Genomic DNA, 15,849 nt, shown 5'->3' with positions numbered 1-15,849 from the left:
GGGGCGGCCGCGGGCGGAGCGGGGCCGGCCCCGCCGGGCCGCATTGTTCCGCCGGGCCGGTGTCCGCACACAAAGGTGGCGGGGGGACGGACGCGGCACGGAGCCCGCGGTGGGTCTCCCGTGCCCAAAATGGTGGCGGCGAGAGGCGGGCCCGGGCCGGTAACCCCCCACCTCCCCCGCGGGTGCCAGCGGCTGTTGTTGGGGGGTTTCCCCAGCCCGCTCAGCTGTGCCCGGGTCGGCTCCTTTTGTTGCGGGTGGGGGTCCCCACCTGGCCGGTGCCGCCGCGGGGTGGGGGGCGCGGAGGGTCCTGCCGAGCCTTTCTCCCGCATCCCGGCGAGGCCGGAGAGCTCCGCGGGGCACCGCGCCGCTCATTGTGCGGCTCAGCGGAGCCGCCGGGGGGATCGACGGTGCCTTCACCACCGCCCCTGTCCCTCACGGAGGGAAAGCTCTCCGCTTTCGTACCTCCTTACCCGTTTTCCCGTGTAACTTTCTTGTTGGGTTGTTTGGGTTTGGGTTTTTTTTTTTTTTTTTTTTATTTACTTATTTTCATGTGCGCCGCTAATGTCCCGTAAATATTTTGTGCGCTGGCTACAAATGTTACAAACAAAGTGTGTCCTGGTAGGAAATCTTTTGTGCTTGCTGTGAAAAGCTATTCTTGCCAGCGCGTTGGCAATAAACCGGGTGAATAACGTGGTGGCGTGTGTTTTTTAAAGACAGTAATTGCCCCGTGAATGCGAATTCCAAAGATGCTTAAAAGTTCAATGAGATGCGCGGAGTCCTAAAGAGCAAAACTCCTCGAGCAGGATGTGAATTTCTGAAGAGGGGGAATCCCTTATGCGGTACGAAATCTTGAAAGGGGATAAGATCTCTCAATGATGCAACTTCTTGCGACAGGGAACTCCCCTCCCCCTCCTATTGATGCCAAACCATTAAAGGGGGAGGCTCTCCGGGCCCAGCAGCGCAAAGTCTTGAAGGAACCTGAATTTACAATGATAAAAGGGCCAAGGCACTAGCCTTTCACCTTTGGAGGCAATTAGCATCTGGCTTGCTTCACAAATGAAGTAAATGTGGGCTCCCCTTTGGTTCCTGGAGCACGCTTAGGCTGGGGGAGTTAACATCATCACTCGGAACAAATTAACTTGCTTTTTTTTTGGGGGGGGGGATGCCCGGGAGCAGGAGGAGGAGTGCGGGCGCGTTGGTGCGGGGGGTGTTGCAGAGCAGAAGCAGCACACTGAAAACATCGCCAAAAAACTCCGTGCACGTGGATGGCATGCAACCCTTGGCAGAAATGGGTTTTAAAGCGTGGCGTTTGTTCGAGGGTCGGTGGAAATTGCGGTTAAAATCGGGATGCTGTGAGAGGACGGATGCGGCTGTCAGAACTCTGCTTCTTCAGGCACGTGGAGTAAATCTCCTTCCCCGGCACAGCGTGAGCAGCCCAGCTCGAGCAGTTTCCAAAGTTGCTGTTCCTTGAAGCTCACCATCTTGTTACCTCTTGCCTGGTGTAGTTGTTCCAGTCTCATCGCTGTTTTCAGGGATGTCTGGGAACAGATCTTTGCACAAAGAGCTTGCCCAAATTGGTTTGAAACCAGTGGCCAGCTATGAGACTTACACTTTTTTCTAAGAGTACTGCTCTGTGTGATTTTTTTAAAATTTGTGCTTTATTTAGCTGCATAAGGAAGATTTCTTCTATGGTTTTTGACCTAATAATGTCAGTGCCCCTTCTGGCTGTCTCACTGCTACCTCTGAGACATGCTTGAGTTTCAGGGGTGTCTGAATAAAATGGAGGTGGCTATTTTTCTAGGGGTTTGTAGAGATGCTAGGATTTAAAGCACATGTTAGGGGGAAATAAAACCCTAGCTAGCCATAAAAAGTGAGTCTGTGCTCATGTATATTTTCTTGCTTTAGCTTTGTTTATTGTGGGGAGCTGTGCTTGTGGCTGAACACCAGTGGATTAAGGAGTGCCCCTCCCCTCAAGAGTCACTGCCCCTCATGTGTAACCCAGGGGTGATTACCCCAATCCATTTGGGTGCAGAGTAAAATGGGTGCTTTGAGTCAATCTGTGTATGTGGAAGGAGAAAAGGAGATCTCAGGCTCAGAGGGTTTCAGCTGGAGGATGGTCATGCTCAAACTCCTTGAGCTTCACAGCTGATGTTTGTCCAACTCTGTCTTATGCTGGATGCAGCTGGATCTTGTTGGATATTCTCTCCTTCCTAGGAGAACTGAGCTCCTCTGAGCTTAAATTCTGGTTGGTGGCTCTTTTCTTTGCTGTTTTTGATACCAGTGTATCTCCAGTGGGGAGTTTGGTGCTAAACTCTTACAACATCGTTACAAAAGGCAAAAGTTTTAAACAAGCCCTAATTCTGCTTGAAACAAATATCCCCTGCTCTCACTCTCCCTCCAATTTCAGCAGGCGAGTGAGGTTAAGGTTTCACAGCTACCGTCCCTGCAGTCCTCAAACCAGACAAAACCTGATCTTCCAATTTGTGGTGTTCTGTTGGACATTTTTTAAAAGCCCTAGCTATTTTTTGGTTTTCTCCCCTCCTGCCCTCCCCCCCCCCACCCCTTCCCACCTGATATTTTTTTTCTTCTGGTGGATCTGTCCATAGCTAGCTGGAAGGCTCTGTAATGATAGGCCATCTAGACCCATCGCTCCCATGCCGAGCAGATTTGCTGAGGGTATTTGAGAAATTTGGGGTCGTTAGTAATATACAGAGGCAGAATGGAAATCTTCTCTTCTTTTTTTTTTTTTCCACCTCTTCACTTTTATAAATGCAAACCCTTTACCCTCTACTTATTGGCCCAAAAGAAAATGAAGCTTCCAGGCTGCCAGATGCGGGGCTGCCATCAGCAGCTGAGTGGCAGGAACCTGGGAAGCAAATGTTTTGTTTTTCCTTTTGCTGGACCGGTGTGTAGCCAGAGACTGCAGGGAAAGGGATGTCCAGAAAGAAAAAGGCGCATCCATCAGGCTGGACCCTGGGCATTGTTTGGGGAGGGGGTGGGCACAGCTGGCCCTCATGCTGGCTCTGGCAGATGCAGGCGCCTGACGAGGTTCGTCTTTCTAAATCTCTGCTGCAGCATCACCCGGCAATGGACTCAGGAGGGGTTCAGCCACCGCCAGCAGGTCAAAAGTTCAGTGGGACAGAAGCGGGTGCTTCGGGACGTGTTCGGCTTCATGCCGTGTTTTTACATGGATCTGAGGATGGCAGAGAGCACTTCTGCCTTCTGGGGTGGGTTGGTTGTTTTTTTTTCTTCTGGCTTTTAAATGGCTGCCTTGTCAGCCATCTGCTGTACAAAACTTTCATGCCACTTCAAAAGTGCTCTTTTAGTTGTGTTGGCTTGGTTGTCATGGCATATTTCTTGGTGGTTTGTAAAATCACAGAATCACAGGATGGGTAAAGTTGCGAGGGACCACACTGGGTCATCTGATCCAACCTCCCTGCATCAAACTAATCTGCATCAGTGAGTTTGTCCTTACCTACTCTAACAGCACTGCGGCAGGAGGAGGTGTGGCTGTGTGGGGCACGTCATTTCTTTTGGTTGTCATTGCCTTGATGGACAGAAAGGATGCTTTCCACAGTCAAGTTAGTGCAAGTGATGATAGGGAGTGATTTATTTCCCTCTTCAAGACTGGACTGTAATGTGGGACACCTCTTGTGTCAAAGTATCTTCTGGCCATGTGCCCTTCCCCTCTGCAACTGAAATATCCTCCTGGCAGCTGTGGGGATTGTTTGTATCAAAAATATTGGGAGAATATTTAACGTTTTCAACCGTATTTCAGCGCAACTTGGAAACGCTGGACAGGAGCCAGTGTGGCGTAGCCACCCAGCTCTTTGGCATGTGCTCCCAGGAGCTGTGGACTCAAACATTTAGGGACTTCTGCCTGGGTAGGTCGAGGGGAGGTGACTTTCCACAACGTGCTTGAAAATAGTCAAAACATTGTTGTTAACTTAGTTTATTTGGAAAAGGGGGAAAAGCCACATTACACAGGGAAAACATAAATCTTTTCCTGTGGTTTTTAAAAGCGCCTTTGGGCAAATTGCCTCTGCTGTTAACTTCACTACAGCTTTAAGCTTGCCTCTTGCCCCTTCCTGGCACTTCAGGCTCTGGCTCTGGCTTTAGGTACATTCCTCCCACCCACAGGCAGGGCACTGCTGCTCTTGCCTACCTTTTTCCTTCTGTAGTGTGGTATCTCCGTGGCAGTTCTTGAACAGGCTCTTTCTGTCAGGAATATTATGTGGCTGTTAGAAACCAGCGGCTGCTACTGCTCCCCTGGGTCCCCCAGGAGGAGGGAAGAGTGTGGAGAGAGGGAGAGCTGGAGAAGGAGAGAGCAGAGAACAGGGTTTCTTCTATCTGTGCAAATCAGATACAGCTTTAAAAGAAAGAAAAAAATTAATGTGTTAAACAGAGTGTTAGAATTTTGATACTTTGAAAAGAACTTTTCCTAGTGAGAGCAGGATGGCCAAATATGCTCTGACCTCTGCTGTCCTATCACGTTAAGTCCTGCTGAGAATTCTCTGTGGATCCCCTTGCTCTGCCCTTTGGGTGTGTCTCTTGGGATCCATGACACCAAAATGGCACAACCTTCCTGTTCTGTCAGTGGCTTGTATGGGGTTAATTACATGGACAGTAGGGTACGGTACCCGGGTACAGCCTTCACCCCTCTGTAGCTATTCGGGTCTGGTGCTGCATTATTATTTGTATTACAGTAGCATATACAACGTCTACTGGGGCCTCATCCTGCTCTGTGATAGTTGAGATGGCCAGGTAGTTTCTGAGCAGAAGAATTTAAAATCTAAGTAAGATCAATGCAGCAAGAAGGTGCCGCAAGCTGATTAAAATGTTGGTGAATTCATGGTGGTCAGCTGTGATCATTGAGGGTAGTTCTGGGTTTAAACGCCTTTTCAGTAGAATAGTTCGGTCATGAGGACGTCCGCCGCTCTTGCCATTTGCCTGTTCACAGTCGGCAACATTGAAATGGAAGGGAGTGAGCAGTGACTGAAGCAGCAGCGAACAATAGATCTGCTCACTAAAACTTCCCTCTCCTGTGAAGCACCTTGCTTTAGGAAAAACACGTTGTCCGAGGAAAGGTGGAGTAACTGGCAGTGCAGGGAGAGGTGCTGTACAGAGAGTAGACAGGGTTGGAAAAGATTATGGAATTCAAATAGACTGAAAAGAAAGTGTTGGTCCTGATTTGTGGAGGGACCCATTTATGGACCACTGTGTGAATTTGGGATATGTACTACAGTCACTCTGTGATGGTTCTGCTTCCCCTGGGCAGCACCAGCTTCACCAGAGTAGAGGGTGCGAGCTGGGTGTTTGTTGTTTAAAAAACAAAACAAAATCAAGGCTTGATACTGGTTTTGTTGTTCTTTCTACCTGTCCCATCCGCTGTTTGGTTCAGTTGCTGCAGTGCCCCATCCCTCTCCCCTTGTCTGCTCCAGCGCCAGCTCTTGCTTTGCTGGTCTTCGCTTTTGCTGTCTTGGTTATTCTGTTCATAATAGAATCATTAACACTCTACGTGTCCGTGTTGGGCTCTAGAGTTCATTGAGATTAATGGAGGGGGGAGGCAGAGAGATACTTCTCAGAGCTGTTGTTTCAAGTGGTCTGCAAATTGGGCAGCATTGTATCAGTTTCCATTTCAAATGCAAGTCACATCTTTCCGAACTGTAGATCTTAAACTTTTGCACTCGTGTTTACATTTTGTATAATGATACTCTAGTGTAATTGGATACAAAAAACAACAACAAAAAAGGAATAGGTGGTTCAGGAGGCTGATATGTGAGTTAAAACGTTATCTTAAGCCTATGAAAAGGAACAAGTAGTGAGTGCACGAAGCCAAAGGGTGTCTGAACAATGGGTAAGGAAGGTTATTTTGACAACAACATTTTGAATGGATCTGAGTTAGGTGACAGGGGAGTTGGGGAATGACTGCAGCAGTCGAAGGCAGAAGAGAAGGAGGAACACGGTAAGAATTTCAGAGATTCGATGGAGCACATGGAGGCTGATATTACAGAATTTATGTGGTGTTAGTATAGGCAGTTCTTCTGCTGGCACAGCTGACACTGAAAATCATGCCTGGTGTTAGCTGAAGTGTTTGTGTACCCACAAGTTTAACAGTTTAAGCTGATTTTAAGACTGATTTAAGACAATCAGGTGCGAGTCTTTCCCCACTAGAAAAAAAAAATAGTATTTTGTGTAGGAGCTTAAATATGACTTTGTTTTGCTTAAGAACACCCAAATACCACAAAAAAACCCGTGCCAATTCAATCAGCCGATTTAAACTTCTGCACAGCGCCTCTAAATTAGGCCTCAAAAGTTTTTCCTTGTGGAATTTGCTCTGACCAAACCAGCTAAAAGTAACACCTTTAAAGTGTTGCAGTTTTATATGTAGACCTGCTTAACTGCGGTCTTTCTCTCCCAGCGCATAATGCCGGCAGAGCTGTGCCATTCTGCCCCTGGCATCTGTTAAGTGCCTGCATGAAGGGTGAAGAATTAACTTTTGTAATGGCAATGGATGCTTTCATAGACTTCTTTCAGGCAAAAATCTCCTCAAGAAAAGGGCTGTGGGTAGAAATGACAACAGCCAAGGAGGTAAAATTCCCGAATTAAAAGTTTATCGTGTAAACCTTATTGTAGGTAGGTATGAATTTTTTTAAAAATTTTTTCTCCCCCTCCTCGTTACCAGAAGCAACAGCATCTGCTGTGGTGGTGGGAACAATGCAGCCTAGTGATTCCTCCTTCCTTACAGTAGAGAATCCTGTTAAACACACAAGGCTGTGCCTCAGAGTGTATCCTTTCAGCAGGCTTGTTCCTTTTAATGGGTGCCCATTCCTGGGGTCTCCATTGTTTCACCAACAATAGCACTAGGGGCAGCTGATTTGGTTGACAGAAAATGCGTTAATTTAACAGATCTATTCCCTTTAGCCGGTCTCCTTCCTATTGTGCCCCAGTTCTCCCCCAGTTCCTGGGGAGGAGGGCCTCGAGAGCAGGGTCTGTTAGGTGGAAGGCTCCTGCAATTAGGAGGGGTTTGCAGCCTTTTGTGTGAGGAACAGCAAACAGCTGATGGGGAAAAGTGGTGAGAGTGCAGTTTGCTTACTGGCAGAACACTCATTTTTCTGCTTTTTGGGGGGAGCTTTATGGACCGCCTTTACAAGGGACGGGGGAATAACTCTACACTAAGCACCGATGGCAGTCAAGGTCTTTGCTTTGCTCAGAGGTGGTCTTGCAGCCCAATGTGGCAACTCCTTTCAGGGCTGGCTCAACTTCTTGACAAACTCTTTATATACTATAAATGCTTAACTAAAACACCAGCTTTCCACTGAAAAAGCAAAGCTGCTGGTATTATCCGGGGTAGGACTGCTGAGGGCTGGCTGGGGAAGGCAGCATGTAAAGTTAACACCAAATTATTAGAAACATGAGGGGCGTAATGGTCCTCAGGGACCCCTACCCTGGGCTAGGCCACCAGTTTAGTGTAGTTTTTGGACTGGTCTGATTTGAACAGTGCAAGCTCTTCACCCTTGGGTGCACTCACACTGGATCAGCTCTTCCCTGCAGTAACTTACCTTGCTTCAGTAACGGAGGGGGAGTGTCTTTGTTGGTTTTTGCATCAGTGTGGTCAAGCTGACTCCTTCAGCCTGGTGGGAAGGAGAGCACATGCACTGCCGAGGGGGCAGTGAAACACGAAGCTCTGCTTTGGGGGCTGCCGGCTGCCAGAAGGATTTTGGCTGCCAGAAAGAAGATCTCGCTCCCTTTCAAGCCTTCGCTTCAGCCACGCTTCTGCCTCTGTGGTTTGCCCCTTTCCTGGCACCATCCCAGCTGCTCGCTGGGCCCTGGCCGGGTTTTTGCAGGGGTTGTAGTCCTGTGGTGGGAGCGGGACCTCCTGCTTTTGGTGGTTGCAAGCTGCAGGGTCAATCCACTGTGGCTCTTGAAACTCTAGCCGTAGTTTAGTTCTGGTTGCTGGGGCTGGTGATGTAAAAGGAGCTCTGGAGGGTCTTTTTCCTTCTCTTTGGTAAAGCCATTAATTCTCTGGCTCCTTCTCTCCAGCTAAGTCTGCTATAAAGGGGCTGGAGCTTTGTATGGCTGGAGGGCTGGAAGGCAGATCTAGTATTCTCCTTTCTGGTGAGCCCTCTATGTAGGGAGTTGTGTGGCAGCAAAAATATTTATATATCTATAACACAAGGCAAAGAGGGTTGTGGTTGGAGGCTTTTTTTTTTTTTGCTTGCTTGCTTGCTTGGGTTTTTTTGTTTGTTTTAGGAGGCAAAGGGTTAGAGTTCACTTAAAGAGCTTGACTCTTAATAGAGCTTGTCATTGTTGCTAATATAAAACAAATGATGAGCATGGGAGAGGAGTCAAAGGCTCCCTCTTCTGGTGTGCTGGGAAGGTTCAAATGCTGAAAAATAAGCAAGGAAAAAGACCCCTTCCATGCTTTCTTGTGGTATTTGGTGACCTCACTTAGTTGTAACCCTTACTGGCCCACCATGTAAGCCTCTTCATGTCCCCTGAATACACAACATTAACGGCTCTCTGTGGAAGTGAAATGCATTTGCAAATGCAAAATACACTGTACTTGCAAGAGAAAGTGGGTCCTGGTTTCAGAAGGGCTCCCAGTCTGAGCATGGAAGATGGCAGCCCTGCGTGCCCCTGCGTATGACATTTCTCAGTGCTTCCCTTTGCTTCTCCTCTTTACTGCGCCCTCCTCTTGCAAAGATCACGTCGAGTCCGTGCATTTCCCAGGCCACATGGGTGCATTGGCATGTAAACATGTTTGGGATGATTGGAGTGGCCAAGTATGCTGAGCACTCCCTCTAGGAAAGCGTGTCCAAGGCTCCGGCACTCCTGTTGCTTTAGGTTGAGCCAGTCGAGAATTCAAAACTTATTAGTGGTGGATTGATGGAGAAATGTGCACAAGGAGTAGTACTTTGTTGGGATTTTTGGATGAGTTTTCTAAAAACCGTTATATACCGTAGTACCCCTGAAATGAAAAGGATTTCGGAGCATTAGAGAAGGGACTTTTTTTTTCTTTCATATTTTTGTGTTCTTCATGGAGAGTTGGCCATCACGTGGCTGTTTTTCCCTGCGTTGCTAGCGTGGACTCAGGAGCAGTGGCTGGTGGAACCTGAGGACATCAATTCTCAAGCTGCCTTCCCACAGCAGCTCCTGCCACCATCTCGGCTGGCAGCAAAACTGCTTGCCCGCATTAAAAACCGCAACGCTTCTTTCTTTAAAGTGAGCTATGCCTCACCAGAAGCAGTTCCCCCAGCCAGCTCCCTCCACAGCCCCACAAAAGGGTTGTACCAGCATGACTGAGGCAGTGGCACAGGAATGGAAACAGGCAGCGGGGAGGGGAAGGGCTTTTTATAGCTGCCACTTCTGCTGAAAGAAGCGCTTATCGCGCTGCAGCCCTGGATAGCAGGTGGAGTGAGCCTGCACAGGTAACAAGAGGTCACGCAGCAGTGAGGGCACCTGGGGAAGAAACCTTGTCAGTAAAACCCTCCGTGAAAGGGTTTTGGGCTACATCAAGCCTCGCTACATTTCATTTTTTCTTTTTCAAGTTAACGTTCTGGTTAGAAAAGTTTTAAATTGGAGTTAGATGGTGAGCCTGTGAATTGTTCATTCTGTAGTCAGTGCTGAACATGCAGCTGAAATCAGTTAAACTTCCCTGTAGCTGAGAGTCTTGCACAAAACCAGAATAGTGCAAAACTCTTTTTTAGAAATTCAGGCTTTTTTTAAAAAAAGGCAAAACAAAACAAACAAACAATTTTTCCCCAGAAAAAGGTTTCAGTGTGGCTCTGGTCACCCAGCTATGCAGATATCTACCCGTCAGGATTTGTTTGCCTGTGCTGAAGAGGCTGGAGCAGCTTGTCTTGTCGGACAGGGCAGCCATGTAGAATAAACAGGGAATAGCAGTCTCGATTTCCATTCTTTCAGCCTGATACAAGGTGCCGAGGCACTGAAGACTATTTTGCCCTTAAGATAATTGTGAGTTGGAGAGGATCAAAGGGCTTGAGGGGTTTTTTTTGGTTGAAAGGGGATTTTCTCCATGGACAGCTGCAGTAGTGCATTAGTAGTGCAATGGATTATCTTTCCATGATCTGTAGGATCTCAACCAGCTATCGAGGGGCCCCGCTGAAGGCTGCTGCTTGGGGGAGGCAGAGTGGAAGTCTCCTCTAGCAGGGAGACCTGTAACGCCTGGGAGCTCGGACCACTTGACTCCCCCTGCCCCAGCAGGGTGGGTGGTGCTGGATATTCTTAGACTGCAGATAGTGCTGGGAGCATGAGGAAAGGGAGCCCAGCTCTCAGTCATGACTAACTGCAGCTGATGCCCTGCATCCACCCTGCTCTCCAGTGGAAGTGCTTATTAAGGAATGTGAGGAGCGAGCTGATTCCAGCTGCTGTGGCATCCCCTAAAGGGCAATGTGTAATTTGGGAGGGTGTTGCGAGTCCCTTGGTGGAACAAACTGCTCTCTGTACTAAACATGTGACCTGCCAAATGCCCGGACTTTGTCATTTTGGGAAGTTTTGGATGATGGCTGATCTGCAAATAGCTGTGGCATTGAGAGGGTGTCCCTGCACATGCCTGGATGGGTATCTGTGTCCTTGCTCTGCGCTTTTCACTGCGGGGAAGCAACACATCTGGCCTGACTGTGGCAAGGGTGGCAAGAGGGGACGAGACAGGGCTTGGTGCTATCAGAGGTGGAGATCAGGTCATGCTGTGCCTCCCTGACCTGGTTTCAGGGCCGGAGGACGAGGGGGCTGGAATGTGCGGGGCGGCAGAGCTGTCAAGGAATGCAGGTCCCCAGGTGGCTGCTTCAGTGGCTTGTGCTCAAGTCGGGCTCGAATTGCATCTGTGCTGGTTAATGAGTGCTGGGGCAGCCCTGTCCTGCCAGCTTCTCCCGTGCACACCTCCTCAGGTAGTGAGTGGGATGCCAGCAAGAGCGGGGTGACAATGGTATCTTGGGAGGTGTTAAACTCACCCTCCCAGCACTCCTAGAATTTTCTGTTAACCTCAGTGATGGAAGCTTTATTGCTTTTTGGTTGGTTGGGGATTTTTTGTGACTAGTGAAATACAAGCTGTGATGAACCCAGCTTTGGATTTCAGGGCTGGTTTTTTTGGGACAGGCAGTTAGAAAGAATTGTCTCTTTTTGTAGGCAGGACTGGTTTCAGAATTTAAGGGCCGCCATATGATGTTGTGTTGTTTTTCCTTGGAGTAGCAACTACAGTTTATAATCATTGCCTAGTCCTTAGCCAGTTGGCAGGAAGACTGCTGTGAAGGGATTGATTATTAGTGGATGCTTCATTGTGCTGTCCAAGCCTGACTTTCTTGATCTAACCAGTTTCCTTGAGTTGGAATGACTGTATTCAGCAGAGAGAAGAGAGGGAGATGTCTCTTCCTGCTCAGCAGTGCTGGTTCTTGTTCATGGGGTATTCTCAGGATAGGAAGGGTCAACAAAAAGTGTCAACACTTGAGCATTCTCACAGAAAGCCAGCTGGCTGGCTGCTGGGGACTGCTCACAACTTTTCTGTTCCCTCTCGTGATTCTCTCAGTATTTGTTTTCGGAGGGGTGACTTAAACAAAACTAGTGCTGTTTGGCGTGAGCATCCTGGAGGCTCCGCCCTTTCCCTGCCGTAGAGGCACTGGCAGAGTGGAAACACCATCCGGAAGATGATCTAGAGCTCAGAAACACGAAGACACGCTGGCAGCTGTGGCAATTGGAGACGAGTTAGCATTTAAACTGGCAGTGAGGACACGCTCAATACAGAGGCAGCAGCACAGGCTGGAGCTTGGACAGCAACATCTGCCAGGCTCCTTGGATAGAAGCTGGGATGGTTTGGTCGTGCTGAACCACATCCTGCTGCAGCTCCTCTGATAAACCTGGGCTAGCTAATTAAAAGTTAGGATATGTGCAGCTACGCACGAAGCAGCCGTGCTGTAGTGGAGTAGCTGGTGCTGCTGTTCGGGAAAGGGAGTTTGAGCTGGGTGTGAGCAGGTTTGTGAGGAAGGGGCCAAAGGAGGAGGTGTGTGTCAGGCTTGGGCTGGGCTGCACATCCCACCCTGCTGTGCTTCGGCTGAACAGTAGCAGTTGGAAGAGAACAGCTGAGCTAATGCTTAAAAGGTGGAGGGATGGGAGACTCCACGCCAGGTCTTGGAAGTATGATCCTAGCCCTCTGCTTGTCTCCTCCTTTCCTCCCCCACTCCCAAAGTCCCTCTTGGGCTGTGTGGAAGTGTCCCAGTTCTTGCAGCTGTGTTAATTGTAATGGGTCATTTAGTCCTGAAATCCCTGTTTAAAAGGGGCAAGTCCTTGCCTCGTGTGACAGCTGCCGCCTTGCACTTTTCCCCAGGCTGGAAATAACTGCATATGACACAGGAGCAGAGCGTGGCATGGGGGAGGGAGGAAGGTTTCTGGCTTCCTCTTAGTGCTATAATGGCTTTGCTGTGTGACTCTTCTCCCATGCAGACCACAGCAGAGCCATGCCTCACATATTTAGCAGATCTCTCAGCTGGCAGTGCCCAGGCAATACTCTTGACAGCCTGGCACTCTCCAGGCTCTGTAGACTGGAGTCTTCCCGTGCATCTGGGAGCAGGAGAGAAGGGTGGTGGTGGTGGCGATGCAGGACGCTTGCCTGGAGCATCAGGGAGCCTCTCTGGAACTGGAGACAGGGAGAGGCAAGGTGGGAATGTTTCTGCTCCCTGCTCCCCTCTTCAAAACCCAAAGCCTTGAGCCCATGGAAACCTGGCCAGCTTTTCCTTCTAGCTGAAGGGCTGTCTCCTGATTGGAATGACAGCTTTGAACTGGAAGACATTATTTCATTAGTGTGCTAATCAGATACAGAGATTACCTGATTGGCTACTTAATAATTAAATGAAGTTGCCTGTAATTCTTTGAGCACACACAGAACTAATTAAATTAACCCTTCACTGCCCTGCATGCCTGGGATGCACTTGTGTGAAATGGAGAGGGCAGCTTCCCCGATGTGGGGACTGTGAGCAGAAGGGGGTGGTGGTCGTGAAGCAGCCACTGCTGTACTGCCAGAGTGGTCTTATCGGGAGCCTGGAGAGGAGAAGATGATGCGCTCTTATACCCTTTCACTTCAGTTGGTGTTTGGCACACCTGGTATGTGATCAGTGTGCCTGGCAATGGTCTACGGACAAATCCGGTCTCCAAACAGCCCAAAGAATGCGCTGGGCTCATGGAGTTGGTGCCAAGGCATGCACAGTAACCCAGCCCATGGCTTAGAATCACCTGGTGAAAAGCAGAGAGAAGGAAAGATGCACTTGACAGTTCTTGAGGAGAAACAGAGACCAGAAGATGTTCTCCTGTACTTTTGAAGCATTATTCTTCTGTGTCCCCACTGGCACGTAGGCACAGGCTGGGTTCTTTCCTTGCATTTGGCAGGATTCCACTGATTAAACTTCTTGTTGGCCACCTATTTCTCTCTACTGCTGCAGTGTCCGCTCCAGGAACTGCATTTTGCACATGCTCACAAGGGTATATTTCCAATGGTTTGAGGAGGACACAGAAGTCGTATCAGTGGCGTAACTTTCTCTTATTATAGATTGAAAAAAAAAGGTGAAAAGAGAAATAAACAGAAGGTTTCCTTGTGTTTTCCAGCCGCAGTGCTGTGCCCAAGCTTTCAGCTTCTGTAATGCTAGAGGTGTGGCAGTTTGAAATTCGTAGTGAAAGGCTGATTTTTATAATGTGTGAGGGATTTGTTACCATGTTGAAGACACTCTGTGTTTGATCATTTCATTGCTAGGGTGAGGAGTTAGCATCTGTAATTTTTTTGTATCCATTTTTAGTGCTAAACACTGGGTTGAGGCAACAGGAAAGCTACCTTATAATAATCCAACTCTCTTCCCTTGCTGCTGCCACTGTCTCCTTCTAGACTTTGCCCATACATGTTAAAATGAAACTGTCAAATTAAGCACATTTCACTGTCATCCAGAGCTAAACTTGGCAGAGAAGAGCCCTTGGACCTTCTGGCCTAAGTTAACCACGGCTGGCTTCAGCTACCCCAGTAAGGAATTGCTGCGGCATGCAGAACAGCTCTCCCCTTTCCCCGTGGTCCGTGTTGCTGACTCTGTCCTCTTTTCCCCTGAAGATTGGTTGTAGCAGCAGTGTCCTTGGAGCCAGCAGAGGGATAAATATCTTGAGCCACTGCTTTGTCTTCAAAATCTGGCTTCCACATGACAGGCAGCCCAAAATGCTTTCGAAAACAGGTCAGGAGACAGAAGAAAACAGGGAGGGTGGGAAACAAAAGGGCCGCTTTCAGGGTAATTAGGTGGTTTCAGTGCTCCTTCTGGCAGGGAGCATTCGCTGGTGAGACGTGGCCCCCCGTGCTGACTCTCTGCAGATGTGGATGTGCTGGGAGGGTTTGAAGGAAGAGCAGAGAGAACAGCCAGCGAGCCTTGGCATGCCCTTGTGTCCCTACTGATCTCTGAGATTCAGCATCTCCACTTCCAAGCGCTTGGATCTGCTCTCCCCACAAGCCGACCTTTGCTGTCCTTCCTACCCTCCCCTCTGCCTTCCTGGGTCAGAGCAGACCCAGATCTGTGATTCCCACTCCGACTCCCAGCCAGGGTCTCTGGGCAGGTGCTTGCCCCCATTTTATGAGCCATGGGCAGGCATAGGTCTTAAAAGTGTGGGTTTGGGGGAGGCAGGGAAAGTGGGACAGTGCATGCAAGGTCAAGCTGGAGCCCAGATACAGAAGCCAGTTAAGCTTTGGTGTAATTATTTGATGGTGTCCTGTTGTAAAAGGGCAGTAAGTAAGGCTAGCAGATCTGTGTCTGGCCTGTCGCTGCAGTAGAAAGCTGTTTTCAGAGATTTCTGAAACAAAGGATATTTCAGTGTGTGATGGAAGTGGCCATTTAAATGCATCTGACCATAAAGATGCTGCCTGCCAGCGATTTTGATATCAGAGCTTGTGGGACTCACTCCTGTGGGCAAAATCGTGCTCTGTCAGACAGAGCCTGAATGCTGGAGATTGGGTTTGGGGATGGAGTTCAGGGAGGCTTTTTACCTCTTGTGTCCTCCTCTTTGTTTTTGTTTATGGGTTTACAGAGTCAGATTAGCATTTCAATGTTGGAGGCGAAAGCCCTTGGGCAGTGGTGGAAGGCGGCCTGGTTGAGCCGGTTTGGGATTACTGCTCCTTTCCCAGCAGCCGTCCTTCCTTTCCTTCCTTCCCAGCTCCGGTGAGCAGCAAAGCCCGAGGCCTCTCCCTGTTGGGAATGCACCCAAGCTACAGCTGCCCCTCCAGCGTGTCTGAAGGTAGATGGGCAGTGTCACCGGGAAGGGTAATTAGCCGCCTCTTCAGGCAAGGATAATTGTTTTATTATTTTAAATGGTAGCACGAGTTCTACAAGGGGGAATTAAAAAAACAACCCCCTAAGAGCTCTCAATCCAGAAGCTGTTCACTTTTTCTGGTTGTAGCTGCTGGTCTAATAGGTGTTGCCTGTCCACAAGCTTGACTTTGCTTTAATCCTGGGGATCTCTGAATCCAGAGTCCTATTACTTTAGTAAAACAGTGTATTGAATAAAAGAGAAGTCCATGCCCCTTTCCTCTCCCTGTCAGGCATAATGCTGTATTCAGTCACACCGGTGCAAATTTAGGGCAAGTCCAGTGAGTTCAAGTCAACGTACTCCAGACTTATGTTGTAATTGCAGAAGGTGGCATCTCTCTGAAACCAAAGTTTTCTCTTTGGGCTGATCTATGTTTGTTCACCAGGGCTGTACCCAATCCATATGCTGAATACACAGCACATGGGAACAGGTTTAGGTGCTCCTGCAATGCAAGACTCTTGCATGTGGTTGAGCTTGCAAACTTACATTCACACAAGAAGCTTAAAGAGG

The 15,849-nt window shown here is 48.8% G+C and overlaps 1 protein-coding gene across 2 annotated transcripts in view; it reads left to right on the top strand.

Moving 5' to 3' along the window:
* The window catches only part of LOC116442919 (cat eye syndrome critical region protein 2), a 101,047-nt gene that overhangs the window by 572 nt on the left and 84,626 nt on the right, over nt 1-15,849 (top strand). The gene's annotated exons all lie outside the window — the stretch shown is intronic.

The sequence above is a fragment of the Corvus moneduloides genome, chromosome 4, assembly GCF_009650955.1.
Source record: "Corvus moneduloides isolate bCorMon1 chromosome 4, bCorMon1.pri, whole genome shotgun sequence".
Classification (NCBI taxonomy): Eukaryota; Metazoa; Chordata; class Aves; order Passeriformes; family Corvidae; genus Corvus; species Corvus moneduloides.
Note: the sequence above shows the minus strand (reverse complement) of the source record. Positions and strands in the feature narration are given on the sequence as shown.